Source organism: Tenrec ecaudatus, chromosome 6 (assembly GCF_050624435.1).
Source record: "Tenrec ecaudatus isolate mTenEca1 chromosome 6, mTenEca1.hap1, whole genome shotgun sequence".
NCBI lineage: Eukaryota > Metazoa > Chordata > Mammalia > Afrosoricida > Tenrecidae > Tenrec > Tenrec ecaudatus.
In genome coordinates, this window is record NC_134535.1 from 100,869,531 (window position 1) to 100,892,419 (window position 22,889).

General features: G+C 39.6%; 2 pseudogenes; both read left to right on the top strand.

Moving 5' to 3' along the window:
• LOC142451565 (septin-14-like) overlaps positions 1-22,889 on the top strand; it is a 101,598-nt pseudogene that overhangs the window by 70,243 nt on the left and 8,466 nt on the right.
• On the top strand, positions 21,912-22,072 carry LOC142451985 (U2 spliceosomal RNA; annotated as a pseudogene).

Genomic DNA, 22,889 nt, shown 5'->3' on the forward strand with positions numbered 1-22,889 from the left:
CAGTTGCTCAAGGGGAGGAAGATGAGACTCTATTCCTGTACAGGTTTGTAGTCACTGAAACTCACAGGAGCAATTCTACCTGTTTTATGAATTGGAATTGACTCGAAGGCAGTGAGTTTCTTTTTGTTTAAATATCGACTGGATGTATTTTCTTTTCTGTGACATGCCTGTTTGTCTTGTCTCATTTTTCTGTTGCTTTTAATAGAGTAGACTTAATCATTCTCTTGTTCTATGGTTTGCATTTACTATTTCTTAAGTAAGAAAAAATATTTTTCAATCTGAAGTAATGAAGATACCCTCCTATGTATATATATACACATATATATACATATATACACACACATATATATATATATATACTTTTAAGCCTTTAATCTGCAGTTGATTTTTAAAATGTGTATAAAGTCGATTGGGATTGCAATTATTTTTTACTATATGAAAAACAAATGATGACAGTATAATTTATCAAAATAAAGTCTAGCCTTTCCCACAATGAAATTTTCATGTATCTCTGCATCTGTTTTTACTTTTGTTGTGAGGAACCCTGGTGATGTAGTGGTTACAAGTGCCGATTCTCTTGGTTGGCAGATGGAAACCAGCAGCACCCTCGTGGGAATAAGACTGGGCTATTAGCTACTCCTGTCTACAGTTACATTCTCAAGAAACCCATAAGGAGTCACTGTGAGTCAGCAATGACTCAGTAGTCATGAGATTGGTTTTTTAATTTCTTTGCTTTTGTATTCATATCACATGATTTCAATTGTTGTAGCCTTATAATATTTACCAATATTTTAGTACTCATGTCTATTTTATTGTCATATGCTTCTTGACTGTTTTGCAATGTTTACTATTTCAAATGTATAAAATTTAAAATAAAATTATATTAAAGTTATAGATAAATTTGGGGAGACTTGATATCTATGAGATATTCAATCTTTCTTACTGTGAAAATGATATATTTTCCAAATTATTTACATATTAATGGTACATATTAATTCACAGTTACCTCCCCAAATGACTTGTTTTCCTACATACTGCATACATTTGACGCTATTGTGCTATCATTACAATTGGTAATTTTCAACTTTTTATTTTTGCACAGAAATATGATAAATTATTGCTGAGGGAAATTAAAGAATATTTAGATGATGCGGACATACACCATGTCAATAGACTGGAAGGCTCTATATTGTAAGGTTGGCAATTCTCCCACCAACAGTTGATAGATTCCATAATCTCATCAAAATAGCATCAGGTTTTTTGTTGAAATTAGTAACTTGATCCTCTTATAATAGAAATTAAAAAGGTCTAAAATAGTCAAAATACTTTTGAAAAGTGAGAAAAAGTAAGCGTTTATACTACCTGATTTTAAAATTTTCCATCCGTACAACACCACAGTAATCATGACAGAGTAGTATGCAAAACATAAAGATGAAAAAAATGCTAAGAAGCCAGTCACAAAAAATAGGTTGCAAATGTTCCAATTTATATGAAATTTCTAGAGACAGCAAAGCTGTAAAGGCCAATCAGTGCTTGCCTGGGGCCTCAGGCAAGACTGGGGACTGATTGCAAACTACATGTCCAAAATATTTGGAGGGATAGAAATATTTAAAAGCTGTATTGTGAAGATGATTGCAGAATTGTTACACTTTTATTAGGTATTCTCAAACTGTGTTCTTAAAGGTGCAATTCAATGGTATGTAAATAATACCTCAATAACTTTAAAAAAGCAGATTGGGAAATATTTGGATAGATGGATGAATAGAAGTATGTATTTATGATTAAAAAACTAAATCTGACAGACTGTAATAGCAGTTCTACTCTGAGTTAGAATGGACTCCATTGCTGTTATGGCATAACATCTGACAACACCACCATGATAATGGGGTCTTCATGGAGTTTTATGGGTATTCACTGTAAAATTTATTACAAAATAATAAAATACATGAAGAAAAAATATTTTCCTTTAACAGTTTAATTGTTTTATTATTTAATTTTCACCTCAATCTCATATTTCTTTTAAAATTTTAAAAAATTATTTATTAAAAATAATTTTATTAGGGGCTCATACAACTCCTATCAAAATCCATACATACATTAATTGAGTAAAGCACATTTGTACATTCGTTGCCCTCATCATTCTCGAAACATTTGCTCTCCATCCCAGCCCCTGGCATCAGGTCCTCATTTTCCCCCTCCCTCCCCACTCCCCACTCACTCATGAAATTTTGATAATTTATAAATTATTATTTTGTCATATCTTGCCCTTCCGACGTCTCTCTTCACCCACTTTTCTGTTGTATGTCCCCCAGGGAGGAGGTCACATGTAGATCCTGGAAATCAGTTCCCCCTTTGCAACCCACCCTCCAAATGCCCTCCCAGTATCACCCCTCATACCACTGGTCCTAAGGGGATCATCCGCCTTGGATTCCCTGTGTTTCCAGTTCCCATCTGTCTGTACCAGTGTACATCCTCCAGTCTAGTCAGACATGCAAGGTAGGATTCGGATTATGACAGTGGGGGAGCTGGAGGAAGCATTTAGGAACTAGAGAAAAGTTGTATGTTTCATCATTGCTACATCGCACCCTGACTATCTGGTCTCCTCCCTAAGATCCTTCTGTAAGGGGATATTCAGTGGCCTACAAATGGGCTTTGGGTGTCCACTCAGCACTCCCCCGCTCATTTACTATGGTAAGATTTTTTGTTTTGATGATACCTGATACCCGATCCTTGATAACTTGTGATCACACAGGATGGTGTGCTTCTTCCATGTGGGCTTACCTTCAAGTCTTTAAGACCCCAGACGTTGTATCTTTTGATAAGCAGGCACCATCAGCTTTCTTTGCCACATTTAATTGTTTACCCACTTTGTCTTTAGCAGTCATATCAGGGAGGTAAGCACATGATGATATGATTCTTTTGTTCTTTGATGCCTGATAACTGATCCATTCAGCACGTCGTGGTCACATAGGCTGGTGTTCTTCTTCCATGTGGGCTTTATTGCTTCTGAGCCAGATGGCTGCTTGTTTACCTTCAAGTCTTTAAGACCCCAGACGCTATATCTTTTGATAGCCAGGCACCATCAGCTTTTTCACCACATTTAGTTGCTCACCCACTTTGTCTTCAGTGGTTGTGTAGGGAAGGTGTGAGCATCATAGAATGCCAATGTAATAGAAGAAAGTATTCTTGCATTCAGGGAGTACTTGAATGGAGGTCCAATGTCCCTCTGCTACCTTACTACTAACCCTTTAAATATATGCACATAGATCGATTTCCCCATCCTCATGTATAAATATATTTGCATATGTACATGTTTTTATACCTCTATAAATGCCCTCTGCCTCCCAGCTCTTTTCTCTATTTCCTTGGACTTCCCTCCTGCCCCACTATCATGCTCAGTCTCCACCAGGGTTTCAACCAGGCCTCCCACACCCTCCTAACCACCGATTTGGATCACTTATTGTTCCCTTGTCCCTGGGTTTATTAACACCACTACCTTTCCTCCTACCTCCCCGTCTCCCATGTCCCCACGGAGCTATAGGTCCTGTTGTTTTCTCCTCTAGATTGTTCATCGAACTTATCTTATTTAGACAGACCTGCAGAGATAATGACATGTACAAAAACATGACAGAGCAAAACCAAGCAACAATATAAAAGAAAACAACAACAAACCAATGACAAATACAAAACAAAACACAATAAGAAAGAAAAACTTGTAGTTTGTTTAAGGGTTGTTTGGTGGCCTTTAGGAGTGTTTTCCAGTTCAGTATGTTGCGACACCATGTCCTGGCCCCAAAGTACTCCTTCAGAATTCCCTGGAGACCTCGCTGTTCCATTCCCTTGTTGTTCTGTTGCACCCCCTGAATGTTTTGTGTTAGTGTGGTGGGATACAATTGTGTGTAATTCCCACACTCTGTCTCCAGTGTTGTCCCCTGTAGGGCTGTGGGTCAGCGAGGGACGTCATGTCTCACATTGGGGGCGGCCATGTGATCCTCTCTGCCGACTAGTTGGTATAGTTGGGAACATCGACCTCCTGGCCTGGTGAGCCATGATGTGCTCACTCTCTCCTCCTTCCCCTTCATCTGCTCCCATGTACTCTGATCAGATATGTTCCTCTCCTGGAGCTGTAGATTCAGTGCCATTTTTTGAAATAAATTCTTCTGAGGGGAGGGGCAGGTGTCCACTTAGTAGTTGGTATTGGGGCCAGCCCCCCAGACTTCTCCACTAGTTCCCTACTCCACGCTGGCATGTTGCATTCACATCGTGGAACACCGACTTGAAGTCTGGTCCCTCTTTCCCTGTGGAGAGACAAACAATACCCTCCCCTTGGGTGGGTTAGTGCCCCATGCCCCCTCTTCCCTTTTCTTTTATATTATCATTTTTTCCCTTTCCTCAAATCCTTTTTTGTTGTCTACCATGTGTATCCTTGTATTTGGTCTGGTCCTTGCCATATTACCTGGTCCTCACCCCAGGAATGTATGTATAATGTAGCTTTTTCCCTATACCCTTTTTGCCTCCCCCCCCCCTTTTTTAAGCTTACCTCACCAGACTTTCAAGTCTTTCTATATTTAAGTCAATGCTATCTTAGGTCTGTTTTCTCCCTTTTGCCCTCTAGGGTGAGGTTGTTCTATGTGGTGGTCTCTTATTTATGCTTGGTGAGTGTTGTTCTTCTGCTCATACTGAATCGGCAAGGATCTTTTGTAGGACTGGGTTTCTTGTAACATATTCTTTGAGATTTTTCTTGTCTGGGAAGACTCTTCTCCATCTATCTTGATCGATAATTTGGCTGGGTAGAGTATTCTTGGGTTTGCATTATTTTCCTCCAATTTTTGGAATATGTTACTCCACTCTCGCCTCTTCTTCATAGTTTCTGCTAATAGGTCTGAGCATATTCTTATTTGGGAACCTTTATATGCGATTGCTTGTTTTTCCCTAGCTGCTCTCATGACTTTCTCCTTTTCCTCACAGTTGAATAATTTAACCATTATGTGCCTTGGTGACGTCTTCTTGGCATTCAATCTAGCTGGTGTTCTTTCAGCCTCCTGAACGTGATTGCCTGGTTTTCATTCATTAAGCTGGGGAAGCTTTCCTCCAAGAATTCTCTCATTATTGTTGCAGATGACTTCTTTGTTGTGTCTTCATCTGGTAAGCCAATAATTTTAATGTTGTTCCGCTTTATAGCATCAGACATAGCTCTTAAGTTTTCTTCAGCTTCTCTGATGATCTTATTAGATTTTTGTTTGCGTTTGTTAAAGTCTGCTTGGCTGTTCTCCAAGTCACTGATGCGGTTCTCTGATTCCTCCAATCGCTTCTCGAGGTCCCTGAGTCTGCTACTGGTTTTTGTTATCTCCTCCCTAAGCTCCTGTATTTCTCTTTGGTTTATGGCTTTTACCTCTGCTATGATTTCATCCTTTTTCTGTATTGTTTCCCTCATATCCTGCATGACTCCAAGTAGCATTTGAAAATTTCTTTGTGTGACAGCTCAATGTCTGCTTCTTCTATGCCTGTCATTATATTCAGGACATCTTGTGCCATTGCTTTTTGATTCTCCTGTTTTTTCATTGAGGTTGTTGGGGTTGATGACTGTTTGCCTTGCATTGCATTGTTTTAGATGAGCCAGGTGCCATTTTCCAGGCAGTCGAAGAGCACTGACTCTCTCTGGGAGACTTGTAGGAATGCTTCTTTGAACTGCCTATAGCTTATTTCACTATGGAATTAACCTACCACTTTATCCTCCTGTGGCTTCCCTCTCAGGGGAGTGACCCAGAAGGTTTGCCTGCTTTGGTGTTGCGGAGGTTGGGCAGAGGTTCCTGCTGCAGCTTGGAGCATTGAGGAGTGTTGGCCTTGGACCAGCAGCCAGCTTGAATTGAAGGACCTTCAGTACATTAACTGTCCCACAGCAGTGAGTTGAACTGAGCCCTATGTACTGCTGTATGGACTAATTAGCTGTTGTATTCCTTTGTATAATATACATATAAATATATATAGTCTCAAGTGTCTGGGTTTTGTTTCTCTACAGAACCTTGCCTAACTCCTTATAAAATGTTATCCTAATAAATATTTTTTACTTGAATGTTTTTCCATTGTGTACTCTACCATTTTTTTTCTGTAAAAATTTAAAGGAACACTGAAGACCCGATGGGATGTATTAACATACTAGCTCCAACAATGAGCTCAAACATCATGAGGAGGGCAGTACCAGGCAGTGCTTCGTTCTGTTGTATGTGGTGTCATTATAAGTCAGAATCAATTCAATGGTGCCTAAGAACAACAATATTAACATAAGGCTTTAAATATTGAAAATGTTTCTGGACTGTTTTTGTGAATGTAAACAACTTAAATATACATATTATAAATAAATTATGGTAACACAAGGTTATGATTAAGAACACCAGCTCTGTAGTCAGACTGCCTAAATTCAAAAAATTCAAAAGCTCTACCCAGCTGTTTAGCCTTGAGCAAATTTCTTTTGTGTGTGTTTATTTGTTTTAAAGATCATTTTGTTGGCTCATACAGCTTTTATCACAATACATGCGTGCATCCATTGTGGCAAGCACATTTGTACCATTGTTGCCATCATCATTCTCAAAACATTTTCTTTCTATGTGAGCCCTTGGGATCAGCTCCTCATTTCCCCCCTCCCTCCCTCATGAACCCTTGATAATTTATAAATCACTAGTTTTCCATGTCTTACACGGACCGATATCTCCCTTCCCTCACTTTTCCATTATTAGTCCCACAGGGAGGGAGTTATATGTAGATCATTGTGATTGGTTCCCCCTTTCTTTCCCCTCCTCTCGTAGTTTCACTACTCTCATTATTGGTGCTGAGGGGTTTATCTGTTCCGGATTCCCTGTATTTCCAGCTCTTATCTGTACCAGTGTACAGCCTCTGATTTAGTCAGATTTGTAAGATAGTATTGGGGTCATGAGAGTGGGGGGAGGAAGCATTAAAGAACTAGAGAAAAATTGTATGTTTCCTTGGTGCTATACTGCACCCTGAAAGGCTCGTCCCCTCTTTGGGACCCTTCTGTAAGGGGATGTCCAATTGTCTATAGATGGGCTTTGGGCTCCATTCCACACTCCCCCTCAGTCACAATATGAGTTTTTGTTCTTTGATGCCTGAGACCTGATCTTCTCAACACCTCATGATCACACAGACTCGTGTGCTTCTTCCACTTGGACTTTGTTGCTTCTCAGCTAATGGTCGTTTGTTTGTCTTCAAGCCTTTAGGACCCCCAGATGCTATGTCTTTTGAAATCCGGGCACCGTTATCTTTCTTCACCACATTTGCTTATGCACCCATTTTGTCTTTAGCAATCATGTCGGGAAGGTGAGCATCATGGAATGCCAGGTTTTTAGAACAACATGTTCTTGCATTGAGGGAGTATTTGAGTAGAAGCCCAATGACCATCTGCTACCTTGACACTTAACATATAAATATATTTACATAAATCTTTTCCCCTATCGTTACATATAAATATATTTATATATATATACTTGCCTATATTTAGACCTCTATAAATGTCCTTTGCCTCCTAGTTCTTTCCTTTATTTCCTTTTACTTTCCTCTTGTCCCACTATCATTTTTGGCCTTCATTTGTGGTACAGTAATTCCTCTTGGTTACATTGCACTTGATCAAGCCCTACTAAGCATTCTATGCCCTCATCACCACCATCGATTTTAGATCACTTGTTGTTCCCTTGTCCCTGGGTTTTCTAACACCCATTTCCTTTTCTCCACCTCCCCCTCTCCTCTGTTCCCCTGGGAACCATCGGTTCCATTGTTTTCTACCCTGGATTATTTATCCCGCCATTCTTATTTAGATAGACATACAGAGAAAAACAAAACAAAAACACCACCACAAACAAACAAAACAGTGATGGGGGGGGGAGAGAGAGAGAGAGAGAGAAGCCTATAAATAGTTCTAGGTTTATTTCTTGACCTTTAGGAGTGTTTTCCGGTGGAGTCTGATGGAGTGCCACACCCTGGCCCCAAAGTCTACTTTTGGTATTCCCTGGGGACTTCATTGCTTTGCTCCCTTTGCTATTCTTTTGCATGCCCTTAGTGTTTCCCCCAAGTGTGGTGGGGTCAGATCAGGCACAATTCCCACACTGTGCCTCTGTTTTGTCCCTTTTAATGATATGGGTCAGTGAGGGACATCTTATCTCACGGTGGGGCCCGCCCTATGGTTCTCTCTGTCCACCGTCTACTCTGAGCAGGGATATCGTACTCAGGGCTTGGTGGACGAGGATGTGTTCCACTCACTCTCCTTCCCTCTTTGTTTGCTCCTGTGTGCTCTGATCAGATGCACCCCTCTCCCTGAGCTGTAGCATCAGTGCCGTCCTCTGTAGTGCATTCTTCTGGGAGGGGAGGTGGGGGTGGCCACCCAATTGTGATATGGGCTGATCCCGCAGACATCTCTATTGGTTCCCTGTTTCATGCCGATATGCTGCCTTCACGTGAGGAAAATTGTTAACCAATTTATGCATCCATTACCAAAATTGTAAAATGACATCAGTTTTATAGAGGTATAGTGTCCAAAGATATGAACTAAATAAGGTTAAAAAAAAACCCACTTAGGAGTATATTTTACCTATGTTATTGTTTTACTTGTGTGCTTTTGAGCTGAATCTGATTCATAGCAACCTTATATGACAAAGTACAACTGTCTTATAGGGGTTCCTGGGAGATATAAAGTTTTATTAGAGGACCTTGTAGCTCTTATAAAAATCCATACATCAATTGTATTGAACATATTTGTACATTTGTGACCATCATCCTTTACAAAACATTTTCTTTTCACTCGAGCTCTTAGTATCAGTTCCTCTTTTTTCCCTTCCTGCCCCACCCTCATGACCCCTCAATAAATTATAAATCATTATGATTTTCATATCTTACACTGTCTGCTGTCTCCCTTCACCCATATTTCTGTTGTTCATCCTCTTCAGGGTCGGGGGTCAGGGGTTCTACATTGATCATTGCAATTGGTTCCCCTTTTCTTCCCCATCTATGCCCTACCCTCATAGTATTGCTACTCCAATTACTGTTCCTGGGGGTTTATCTGTCCTGGATCCTGTGTTTGAGAGCTCTTATCTAATGTACATGCATGCTCTGGGTTAGCCAGATTTGTAAAGTAGAACTTGGGTCATGATAGTGGGGGGTATGAATCATTAAAGAACTAGAGGAATGTTGTGTGATTCATCAATGCTATACTGTACCCTTGCTGACTTGTCCCTTCCTTGTGGCCCTTCTGTGAGGGGATGTCTAATTGTGTACAGATGGACTTTGAGTTTCCACTCTGACCCCCCTAATTCACATTCATATGGTTGTTTGGGGTATTCTGATGCCAATACCTGATCCCATTAGCACATCGTGATCATATAGGCAGGTTTGCTTCTTCAATATGGGCTTTGTTGCTTCCCTGATAAATGGCTGCTTGTTTAACTCCAAACCGTTAAGACCCTAGATGCTGTCGGGCACCATCAGCTTTCTTCACCACATTTGTTTATGCACCAATTTTGACTTCAGCGATCATGTCCGGAAGGTGAGCATCATAGAATGCCAGTTTATTAGAACAAAGTGTTCTTGCATTGAGGGAGGACTTGAGTGGAGGCCCAATGTCCATCTGCTACCTTAATACTTAACATATAAATATGTGTACATAGACCTATATCCCTATCATTATATATTAATATATTTACACATATATGCCTATATTTATACCTTTATATGTCTTTTGATTTCTATTTCCTCTATTTGTTTTTACTTTCCTCCTGTGCCACTATAATGTTCTACCTTAATTCAGATCTGAGTAATTCCTCTCAGGTGTATTGCACTTGATCAACCTGGGCTATCATCTTTATGGGAGCAGATAGACAGCTTTTGATCCCTGGAGTGGCTGGTGGGTTCAAACTACCAAGCTTCCATTTAGAAGGCTGAGTCACTGCATTGTACTGATGGTCACTTTGTGGTGCACATTGTAGTGCACTGCTAGTCACTGCATTGAACGTATATTTGCTATTATTTGAAGCTGGTAGATAGCATACACTCAAACTCCCTGCCATTCAGGCAATTATAGCTCATGGAAACCGTATAATACAGATAAGACAGGATAGAATTGATCTTTGGGTTTTTGAGACTTTAAATCTTTATGAGAGTAGACAGCCTCATCTTTCTTTTAAGGAGGGGCTAGTGAGTTAGAACTGCTGAACTTATGGTTAGCCGCTCAGTGCATAGCCCACTAGGCCCCTAGGGCTATTTGTTATCATGTCAGAAAGTACAAAACTGTTGGAATGTATGACGAATATCACTTCTTTCTAGAGTGAATTCAGTATCAGTGCTATTCCTGTTTCCATTGTAAAACCACGGATCCTTTAAACATAAATCAATAGATGAGAATGGGAAGGGTGTTTTTTGCTCCTTAGAGGGTAAAGTCACTTACCGTATATACTCATGTTTAAGCCGACCCGTATATCAGCCGAGACACCTAATTTTCCTATAAAAGCTGCATTAAAATGTGCTGAAAAACTCAGTTTATACTCGAGTTACATGCCAATCAATCCATCACCAATTTTTCATCAAAATGTTTTTAATGATCTTTCAGTGGATGACCGACTCTATGTCATTGAAAGAAAGAATTTAGAGACCACCAGACTTTCAAGTGTTTTCTTGTCTTTTAGCCATTTTCATCTGCAACTGCCCCTCTTTCCGATGAAAACTCTATTTGTGCTCTCAGGAGGACACCACTGTCCAGGCCAGCGGGCCTTTGTGCTCTTCTGGTTGACGGAAAGGCTAGTCTTCTTTTTACCAAGAGTAGAGATGGCTACCGTGAAAAAGAAATGGTGGGATACATGGACAGCAGTTCACCTCAGGCAAGTCAATATAAGGAAACAACACACGTGGAAAGTCTGAGTGTGACTTCAGGTGCAAGAACTCACTCTAGAGCACCCTTCTCTGTCTGCTGTTGAACCATTAATGTATCGGCCAGCTTCAGTTTTCTGTTCTTATCCCCCTTGAAGCCTGGTGCTTAGAAAGATCTGTGAGTAAACTGCAGGCATAAGGTAGGACATAGAATAATGCCTATTATGGCTGAGCATATATTGTAAGTTAAATTTTTTCTTTGATAGTTAACATGTTTAATTCAGGCTATTTATTTTTGCATAAAAAGTAGTTTGCACACACAACACTGCTCTTACTTATGGCAAAATGAATGGTCTGAAAATGTAATTCATTCTTTAGGGCTCTCTATTTAGTGATTTCTTTTTCCTATTTCAGAGACGGTTGTAATGCATTTGAGAGTATTGGAGTTCTTCTGAGAAGAATGTTTGAGATGAACCAGTGAATACAGGGTTTGGGAGCATCTTAATGCGCTTAAAAATTTTTTTTTTCATACTCTGCCATGGGACCTCAATTCCCTAAATATTTCCAGTTTTCAGGGCCCTTCTACTTTACCCAGTGTGTTAGTCTGGGTAGACTAGAGAAACAAAATTCATAAGCACTCATATTTTATGAGAGTTTTATATAAAGGGAAATTGTACATTAAGCATACCAACCCAGTCTAGTCCAAGCCCATAAATCTGAATTTAGCCCATATGTATGACATTGTTCTGCAAAGTCCTCCTCAAACTCACAAAACACACGCAATGATGCTGAATACAGGAGAAAAGCCGAATCAGTGAAGTGGAAGCATCTCAGCGCTGGCAGGGGTCTCCACACAGCTTCTCCAGCACCCAGGGCTGCATCAGCGTAGGTCCATGTGGCTTCTCACGGATGTCTCGCAGGAAGTGAGCCTTGCCAGCTGTGGCAGAGAACTAGCTAAGGTAACTGCACACTGGTCTGACTATCAGAGAACAAGAGACAAGTTAGGTGAGGCTCGCCAAGCCATTTATCTCTCCACCTTTCAATTAATCCCACATGTGTTCATTGGCCAGGTTTTTACAGTAAATCTTAACTATCTCACCAAGCCTGATGTCCTTTTATAAGGGGCTGGTCTCCTGATAACATTGCAGTTTACAGTTTGAGTTAAAAACACAAATAAAACACCAATATCTTAGATCAATATATTTCATTTTTAATCATTAGACTTTTTAGAGCAATGCAGAACATCACAGAGCATTAAAGAAATAGTAACACATGGTTCTAATGCTACATTTAAACTAGAAAGATTATACTTGTATCATCTTGAATGTAACTTTATTCAACCCCCTTTACAAATCATCACATAAAACTCCTTCTTGTGTACGATAAAGTTTTTTCATTCTTTTAACTTATCTAGTTGATATATAGAATGCGAATAATTCTAGCAACACATTGTTCAAAATTTCTTTTTCAACTAGTTATATTGGCATATAATTCATATATTATACAATTTAATGGTTCAGTCCTATTAAGAAGAGTTGTAAAATCACCACAATCAATTTCAGAAAATTTACTTATTTTTCATACTTGGAAACTAAAAAAGAAACCATTTTATTGGGGCTCTTGCAGCTCTTATCACCATCCATACCTACATCCATTGTGTCAAGCACATTTGTACATATGTTGCCATCATCATTTTCAAAACATTTTCTTTCTACTTGAGCCCTTGATATCAGCTCCTCATTTTTCTCCCTCTCTCCTCCTCCCTCCTTCATGAACCCTTGATAATTTATAAATCTCCCCCATGCCTTACACCAACTGCTGTTTCCCTTCACCCATGTTTCTATTGTCTATCTCCTTAGCAAAGGGTTACATGTAGATCATTGTGATCAGTTCCCCCTTTCTCTCCCCACCTTCCCCTTCCCCTCATGGTATCTCTATTCTCATTGTTGGTTCTGAGGGGTTTATCTATCCTAAATTCCTTGTGTTTTGAGCTCATATATGTAGCAGTGTACATGTTCTGGTCTAGTTAGATTTGTAAGGTAGAACTGAGGTCATGATTGTGGGGGGAGGAGGCATTAAAGAACTAAAGGAAAGTTACATGTTTCCTCGGTACTATACTGTACCCTGACTAACTCATCTCTTCCTTCCCTTCTGGAAGGGAATGTCCAATTGTCTACAGATGGGCTTTTTGTCTCCACTCTGCAAACACCCACCACCCCTTTCACATTGATATGATTTTTTTGTTCTGGATGTTTGATGCCTGATACCTGACTCCATCAATACCTCATGATCACACAGGCTGGTGTGCATCTTCCCTGTGGGCTTTGTTGCTTCTCAGCTGGATAGCTGCTTGTTTATCTTCAAGTCTTTAAGACCCTAGAGACTCTATCTTTTGATAGCTGGGCACCATCTACTTTCGTCACCACATTTGCTTATGCACCCATTTTGTCTTCAGCATTCATGTCGGGAAGGTGAGCATCACAGAATGCCAGATTATTAGAATAAAGTGTTCTTACAGTGAAGGAGTGCTTGAGTAAAGGCCCAATGTTCAAATTTACTATAAGTTTATTTATTTTAAATATAAAAATCATGGCAACAAGAAAGGCAAAGTTATAATCAAGTTACATAGAAGTAATGTTGGTTTATATATGTTTTGCTGTTTGTGTGTGTGTGTTTATTGATCTCTTTATTCTTCCTCAATTTCTTAAGACAAGCCTTTTCTCTTGGCGATTTCTGTATGACACTTTTCTATAGCACTCGAACTTCAGTGATCATTTTACAAGGGCCAGTATGGAGGAAGGACACATCATAAGACCTGATTGTTTTGACTACTGTTTTCAGTGTGTTGAGTTTAGTGTCCTGTATGTTGCTTTCAGATTTGTCTGCTGTTATTGTTGACTCTCTATCTAAATTATTTCTTTAAAATGTTTTGGCAATGCTGATATTTCTTTGTCTGGGAATACACTTATTTTGCTCTCATGTTTGAGGAAAGGTTTGCTTGATATAAGATTCTTGGTTGGCAGTTTCTTGGGGGAAGGGGGATTTTATGATACTCCATTATCTTCTTACTAATGTGGTTTCTGCTGAGAAATCGGAGCTTATTCTTACTGGCTTCCTGTGCAGATGGTGGTTCTCTTCCCTTAGTTGCTTTCAAGACTCTCCCTTTTCCTTGCTATTGGGGATTCGACTGTGATGTATGTGACATTTTTCTTTTGCGGTTCATCCCGATTGGGGTTCTTTCACCTTCCTGAAGTGCTTCCTCCTCTTTTATGATGTTAGGAATGTTTTCTTCCATAATTTCTTGTACTATTTTCTCTGTAAAATTTTTTGTTTATTTTTGTTCTGGAATCCAATAAGATTTAAGTTGTTCCTCTTGATAATGTCCTGCTTAATTCTCAGGCTTTTCAAAAAAAATTTCTTTGCCCCTTTTCATGATTGTTTTTCATTGAGTTGAGGGAATTATCTTAAAGTTCACTAATTTGGCTATTTCTTTGATTCTATTATTCTGCTCCTTTCCCCAGATTGTCTAATCTTGCTATCTTATTGTTTACTTTCTTGAATTTTAGTTGGTAAAGAGTCTCTAGTTTTTTCATCATTCTCTTGTTCTTTTCTCCATCCACTGGTTTATACTTGTTCAAGATCATTTGTCTCATGCTGTGGATTGCCTATCTTTCTATGCATAATATTCTTCAGATATAATTTCTCATGATGAAGAATCATTTGGATAGCAGTTTTTGCTTTTTAGTGTATCCTCCTCATCCATTATATCAAATATAATAGCAACCCCAAGAAAGTAATCTTACATATTTGCATCAATAGCACTGATAGTTAAGTAAAGTTAAAACAAACATAGATCTGGAAGATTTGTATTGCACAATCTTGGTTGACTTCATTTTTATCCAGGATTTTATTTCTCAAAGATGGTCAGAGAAAGGATAAATAGTCGAGCTAAGGTGTAGGGATTGGGAGCTGGGGTGGAGGTGTGGCTCTGATTTCTTTTCCATGTTTTATATATATCTTTTGGAGGTGAAATTTCCTCTCCCTTAAATCTTTTGATGCTGGAATGTTGTATTTAAAAATACTTTAAAAACAGCAGTTGTGTATGGACACATGCCATTCCATTTTTACTCAATTTTATATAGTGTGAACGTTTCTCTTCTCCATTCTTTCTACACTCTTTCTGACATTGCTTAAAAAACATATAAACAAATGAACAGAAACCTTTAATATTTTCACTGATCTTTTGGTAGTGAGTCAAGTATTGTGCTAAATATTTTACACCGATTAACTTGGCCACACTGCCATATGAGGTTGTTATTATTTTCCCTATTTTATGGAGGAGGAAACAGACTCCAAACAGTTAACTGTGTATCCAAGGACATCCAGTTCGGAAGGGATTCAGTTAATCAAATCCAGGTAGTTTTCACACCATAGATCATGTTCTTAAATCCACCCTATAAAACTATGTCCCCGAACACTAAAACTTTTCTCAGTTTTGGAAATTTCACATTTGTACTTTCTGTTTATAGAGGGAATATTTGCATTGCTTGTCATCCCATGTAAAAATAAATGAAAACAGTGGTTTCCTATCATTTTCATTTCGCCTTTCTATACTTATTCTGTATCTTTGCCCCACCCCACCTCCAATTTTTCTCCTAGTTCTGGGACTCCCCTAAAAGGATGTACTCTTGACAAAAACAGAACTTTCATTTATTTCCCTATGCACAAGCTAAATAAAATTGCTGACAATAACATTGCATTTTTATTTCATCCCTTTTGAAGATGCTGATTTGATTTGCAAAGGTCCCAAACATCTTAGATTTGTGTTTTCTAGACCATTTCCTCTTTTGTACGATTCCCACCACCCTACCCGACCCCACACCAATTGCTAGGAGAATACATTCTGGATTTATGTTTGGGTTTTGGCTTTTTTTTTTTTACCCTAAGGAAACTATCTTGTCTTTAGAATTTATGGAACAAATACTATTTTTTATAGACCTGCTATATGTTGTAGCTCTGACTAGAAAATTCCAGTATAGTCTGACTTTACATTGTGCTATGTATCTCAAAGCTTAGTGGGCAAAATGCCTTTAGACAGGGAATTCTTAGCATAGAGTCTGTTTGCAACTGTTTGCAATGTTTGTTAGTTTATCAGAGTAGGGGCTGGGACTGAAATGTTAAGAAAATGGGTTTGGATGACTGTTAAAGTTACTTTAATAAAATTATTACTGTTTTGATTTTCATTGATTATGATTAGTAGTGTGTGCTTCCCATGGATTTATTTAATGAATAATGTATATTGTACTGGTTGCATGCCTCTTCATACAGCATTTCCTCCCCACTTGACTGTATTCATTGCACGGCTCTCTGTTTCTTAAATTCATATGGTGCCAGCATGCAGACCATGTTCTGTTGCAGTAAGTGAGATGGCCCTTTAACAATTCACTACAGCATTCTCCACTGCCTCAAGATAATTTCATCACTCTCTATATAAGGGGGCTTCAAAATTTCATGGAAAACTGTAATTAAAATAATAGCAAATCCCACATGCTTTGTAGGAAATCTCCCTCACTGCACAGAGCTACACAGGAACACAACCTGGCACAGAATCTAATCTCAAAAATATGTTGTGATTGAGTATGTCTCCGTGTTCCCTCACAGTGACTAATATCTAACGGAGGCTAATTTTATGTCTGTTATAAATATAAATCTCTATGGACGCCTGCGCTCTAGGGAGAGAAAACAGAGAAGAAATACAACATAAGCAGACTCCCAGGGAGCTTACAAATTAGAACCAGATCCATACTTTCATTGAGGTGCTGTGCAAAGTGAAGAAGGTGGGCAAGAGATGACGAGTGGACTGCAGGGAAGTAAGGCTCCTAAGGGACAGACTTGAGGGAATATTTGTGGGGAGATGATATTTCAGGGTCAAATAGAGAGCAGGGTCAGCGAGGAGGATGGAGAAGGTCACATGGCATAGAGGCCACTCATGATTGCATGAGATCTAGTAATTTTCTAGTCTCGGTGTTTTTCTCTTTTGCTCTTCTCCTAGGGTATTAAAAAAAAGTGCTTTGCCTATTATGGGCTTGAGTGGGTCAAGGGCCAGATCTGGGGCCAGTGTTAGGGGATAGTTGAACATTTGTACTAGAGAAGACACATTTTAAATGGAAAAGGTGGTGGGGTGGGGGTTGCGGTGGTGACAGGTGGTTGGCAAGGACCAAAAGCAATTGCATGTAGCAGCTTTGCAAGCTGTGAGTAGAATGATATAGAATCTCCATCATCAGAACAGAATTTATGTCTACCATAAATTCCATGAAGATGAAAAAGAGGAAGCCCAAGTTTTAAATACATAGCAGCATACACTTTTTAATGAATCATTTTATTGGAGAGGGATCTTGCAAATCTTATAACAATCCATCATTCAATAGTATTAATCATATTTGTCTGTATGTTGCCATCACCATTTCCAAAACAATTTCTTTCTACTTGAGACTTGGTATGAACTCTTCTTTTTTCCCCTCCCTCCCACCCTAGTGAATCCTTCATCAATTATATATTGTTATTGTTATTTCATGTCTTGCACTGTCTGTTGTCTCCCTTCACCCACATTTCTGTTATTTGTCCCCCTTGGTGGGGGCGGGGGTGGGGGCAGCTATATATCCAGCTTTGTGATGGGTTCCCCCTTTCTCCCTGCCTCTGCCCCCACCATCCCCTTACCCTGATTATATTGGTACTCCCACTACTGTTCCTGCGGGTTTATCTGTCCTGGATTCCACGTGTGGAGAGATCTTATCTGTACCAATGTGTGTATCCTGCTGTAGACGGATGTGTAAGGTAGAACTGGGTCATGGTAGTGTGGAGGGAGGGGAGGAAGCATTCAGGAACTAGAGGAATGATGTGTGTTTCGTTAGTGCTCTACTGCACCCTAGTCGAATTGTCCCTTCCTTGTAACCCTTCTGTGGGGGTGTCCAACTGTCTACACATGGGCTTACAGCACACACTTTTGTGCTAATCGTTTATTCTCTTTCCACATCCACATATAAGGTGCATCCATTAAGTCTCGTTTGTCTTAATCCTTTCCTTTCGTCACAACTTCAAACAAACAAACAAAACAATAAAGCAAAGGCAACCAGAACAAAATCTCTGTCAATTTTAAAACGGAGAGGCTGTGGAGAAAAAGGCTTTGAAGGGTGAGAAACCATGGTAAAGAAACAAAAGTTTACCAAAATGAAGGTCATCCGCTGTAGCAAACAGAAATCCTGAATGCAGATTATAGTCATTCGTTTTGAACAGAAATAATTATTTTTATGCATGACTGTTCCCAAGTGGTTGACAATTCCTGAAGCCAGTGTTCCAGATGAAAGCATATGTTCCCCTCTTAAAGTGTTTCCAGAATTGGTTGTACACATTCCCACATTTCAGTGAAGAAGCCAAAGTGTAGATTGAAGTAATTACTTCAAACTAAACCCGGATGCTAATGGCACTACCTCATTAGCATTCTGGCTCTGCGAAGAGCCAGAATATATTTTTAATTAGTTTAGAACTGTGATAAAATGAAAGTGGAATCGTGGGGCAGAAGGAATATGTAATCCTATTGCACTAATGTTTCCACATAAGGAAATAGCACCAGGATTGAACTACTTTTGTTCTTGCTCATTCCTCCATTGTTCCTGGCTGCTCAACCGCTTGCCTTGTGGGAGTGCACACTTCCCTCCCACCCAAACCTGTCTTTTCCCAGCAGGACTCAGAGCAGACCTCGCCCTCTCTCTGCAGTAATTCCTGGCCAATTCCTGATGCAACTTTCTTCTGAATGCTCACGGCACTGTTGTTTGGGCCCCATAAACTCAGTTTTGTCTATCATAGTACAGTTTTCTGTAGTTACTAGTCTTCCCTTTGAGGGAAATATCAAATAGTCTTAAGAAATGGATTTTTCCAAGAACAGTTAGGTCTCATGCCATGGCTCTGCTCAATACCTGCCTTTGTGAAGCGATCACTGAAAGACAGGTACGACGGCAAAGTGTGGTGAAGAAAGTAGATGGTGCCGGCCTGTCAACTGGAATAGTGTCTCGGGTCTTAAAGACTTGTATTCAAACAGGCAGCCTTCTAAGAGAGGCATCAACTAAGTCCACACAGAAGAAGCGCACCAGCCTGTGTGATCCAAAGATGAAATACAAATATGATAAGGGAAAGGTATCCGGCCTTAAGTTGTGAACCCCCAATTTGTAGAAGCCAATGGAGGACAGCGGGAGCCCGCAATCCATCTGCAGAGTACCAGTTTGCGTTTAGTCTCTGGCAGATCCCCTCTGGGCACAAACGAGAGATGGGAGCTGCCTTACTATCGGACAGAGATTATTGTAAACTTGATTATGGTGGGTTGACCCACTCTGAATTTGCTCTAAGTTTACACATTTCTCCCTCATTCCTGAGGTAGTAATATAATCATTGGTCAATTTGAAAATTAAGAGTAAAGGGGTAGAGTCTAGTCTGTTAATCAGATCATAGCCAATGAGGCCTCTGTTGTGGGCATGGCCTTCTCCCGAGAGTTCTGGAAATTGGGGAATTTCCTCCTTGGAGGTGGGAGAAATGCCTTCTCTATGCTCACTCCCTTGGAGATATTGCAGCTGACAAGACACATGGAGCTACACTAGAGCCCTGAGCTGGAGAAGCCACATGGACCTACCCTGATGCAACCAAAACTCTGAAGCTGGAGAAGCCACATAGGGACCCCTGCCAGAGGTGAGATGCTTATGACACTGGATCCAAAGACTTTCTACCCACTGGCCTGTGATTGTCTTGCATTTGACGTCATTGCATGTGTTTCGTGAGTCTGAAAAGGACATTATAGATTGCTATCAGATATAAGGGCTAATGTCAAACTTATGGGCTTAGACAGGACTGGGTTGGGATGCTTTCTTCATGTCCAATTACCCTTTGTATAAAACTCTCCTACACACATACAGGTGTCCATGGATTTGTTTCTCTAGTCTACCCAGATTAACACATTCTTCATCAAATTTTATCTCGGCTTATTTAAATATTGCCAGTGGCCTTTTCCTTCCCTTTTCTTTCTGTCTTTTTTTTCCTTTAATTTTTTTCTGAATGTTTTCCAGTTTATAAAGCTTAGAAAGGGCGGGTGTACAGAGTCACCAACTGATGTAATAGCTTTTTAGGGATGCGGTGTGTGGGGGGCTGAGGGGGGATTGGGAGCAAATAATAAATATGAAAGGGGAAGAGTACACTAGAAATGATTGTGATTATGTGTATATGATTCTTTTTTTCAGTTAATCATTTTATGAGGTGGCTCAAAAATCTTTTAACAATCCATCATTCAATGGTATTATGTACACTTGTATATATGTTGCCACAAAAATTTCCAAAACAATTTCGATCTACTTGAGTCCTTGAGATCAGCTCTTCTTTTCCCCCCTCCCTCCCACCCTAGTGAACACTTCATCAATTACAATTATTTATTATTATTATTGTTATTTCATGTCTTACACTGTCTATTGTCACCCTTCACCCACATTTATGTTATTTGTCCCCCTCGGTGGGGTGGGCCATATATCCAACCTCATGATGAGTCCCCCTATCTTTCCCCCCTTTCTCCCCCTCCCTCATGCTGTGGCTACTCCCACTACTATTCCTGAGGGTTTTATTTGTCCTTAATTCCATGTGTTGCGAGCTCTTATCTGTACCAGTGTGTGTTCTCCAGGCTACACAGATTTGTAAAGTAAAATTGAGTCGTGTGTGTGTGTGGGGGGGGGGTGTGCATTCAGGAACTAGAGAAATGATATGTGTTTCGTAGGTGCTATACTGCACCCTGGTTGAAACATCTCTTCCTTGTAACCCTTCTATGCAGAGATGTCCAATTGTCTACAGATGGGCTTTGGGTCTCCACTTTAACCCCCCTCTTTCCTCCCTCCAAAATTTGTTTGTTTTGGATCTTTTGATACCTGTTCTTATCTACACCTCATGATCATATAGGCTGGTGTGCTTCTTTCATGTGGGCTTACTTCCTTCCCTGCTAGATGGCTGTTTGTTTAACTTCAAGACTTTAAGACCATATATGTCCGTGTAAACAGAGACTTAACTAGGGAAGTGTGATATATGAATTTTATATCAAAACTACTGAAAAGAAGAAAAGGGCCTTATTTCTAGGATGGATAGGAAGAAGTTGTGTGGGGTATATAACTGACATTTTGTTCAATAGCTATCTTTTGAGAAATTATTGGGAAAAAATTTAGGTTAATAATCCAATGGCCTAGCTCTTATCTAAACTGTTACTGAAACTTTATAGAAAATGCAACTACATCAAGCTTCCCAGGATCCTGTCGGACCATACAATCCTCTGCATAAATGTTATTTCAACTCACTGAAGGTCATCACATAAAGTCATCCATCTATCTCTCGTTCCATCCATTTAGGAACATTAGGAGCCAGTGTGGGGTAGTGCTAAGTGTTGAGCAAAGAAATAAAATCTATTTTAAAAGTTCCTGCCCTCTGCATTCCTTGAATCTATAAAGACAGGAGAACAAGGAGAGGACCTTTTGTATTGTGATGCGGTGTTTGGATTTTTTTCTGGATTCCAAGGGGAAATGTTGAGGATATGAAGCGCGGAAGTCAGAAGAATGATTTCTGCTACATCAAGATCTTTCTGGCAACATGATGAAAGATCATGATGGACGAGAGACCTGACAGAGAAGCCTGGGCTTAGGGAGACCAGAAAAATAGACCGTTAGATATTTACGAGAGTCTCTGGAAACAGAGTTCTCCAAGAACTGCGGTCTCTTTAAGAATACAGGTTATGAGCCATTAGTTTGGGAACTGAAAGTTTCTGGTTGAATGTTGGATCTGTTTTAAAGCCTTTTTGGTCATTTACACAAAAGATGAGTTAGAAGGATGAGTTTTGTTGTTAATTTTAACACTTATATGGTTTGGGTGAAAATGTGTTTTCTATTTAATGATTTATGTATTCTTAATTTTGTAACATTAGTAGTTATTTCTTGATTGGCTTTTGAAAATAAATGATTTTAAAAAAACAAAATTTCATCACTTCTTGGCCTTTTGGCTAAGATCAAGTGTAAAAGACAAATTTCATTGTAATTCTCTGCATATTTTGCTAAATTTATGTGCAATGATAGGCTGTTTGTCTTCCACATAGAGCCTTTAAAGTAACATGGCACTCAAAGGGCATTGTTGAAAATATTTTATGGTTTAATAGAATTTTATAGTCCTTTCAGATAGGATTTTATTAATAAGATACATAAAAAATCAGGCTAAATTTTCTTTGTCTTACAATCTTCTCCTCTCAAAGCAGAAGTACCCATTTTTTTGGAAAAATGTGTATAAAAATGATTTATGAAAGTCAGAGAAAATAATACAATCTTGTCTAAATCTACCTAAAGGCAACATTGCACGTGAGTAAAGACTCCTTTGCTGGCACTTGTCGGGACTCGAGCTGCTGAGGGCAGCCTTTGCTGTCCCACTGTGAAATGTAGCTTAAAGACAGCAATTTCCTAGTCCACATTCAATTCCTCCATCTCCTGCTACTTCGGTCTGGAAAAGAAAGGAAGTTCTTGGGATCCAAAGTTAAAGATTTTATTTGTGAACATAGACCTAGCTGGTCTTTTCCCAGGCTTGATGGTAGATTTGTAACCCCACCCATCAAAAAGTCTAACTTGTGTTGTCTCATCATTCCAAGCAAGCAGCAGGATTTGCTAAAGGGAATACTCACCACCCTAATTGGTCACAGCTACAAAGCACGGTGCTCGTTTCAGTGAGGAGATGTTTAGCCCTTTCCTTCACCATTTCCCTCTGGAGTCAACAGATGGGTGTTAGTTCTTGGTGAAGCGGTGATGCCCTGTTGTTTGGTTAATTACAGTTCTAGTTGCCATATGACCAATGGCAGGTCAACCAAAAAACCCCATCCTGTTGCTGTCCTGGCAAGCCTGATTCCTGGCACACCTGACTAAATGGATCGGCCTTAAGTAAATCGCATTACTCTCTGTAATGTGTATGGGCCTTAA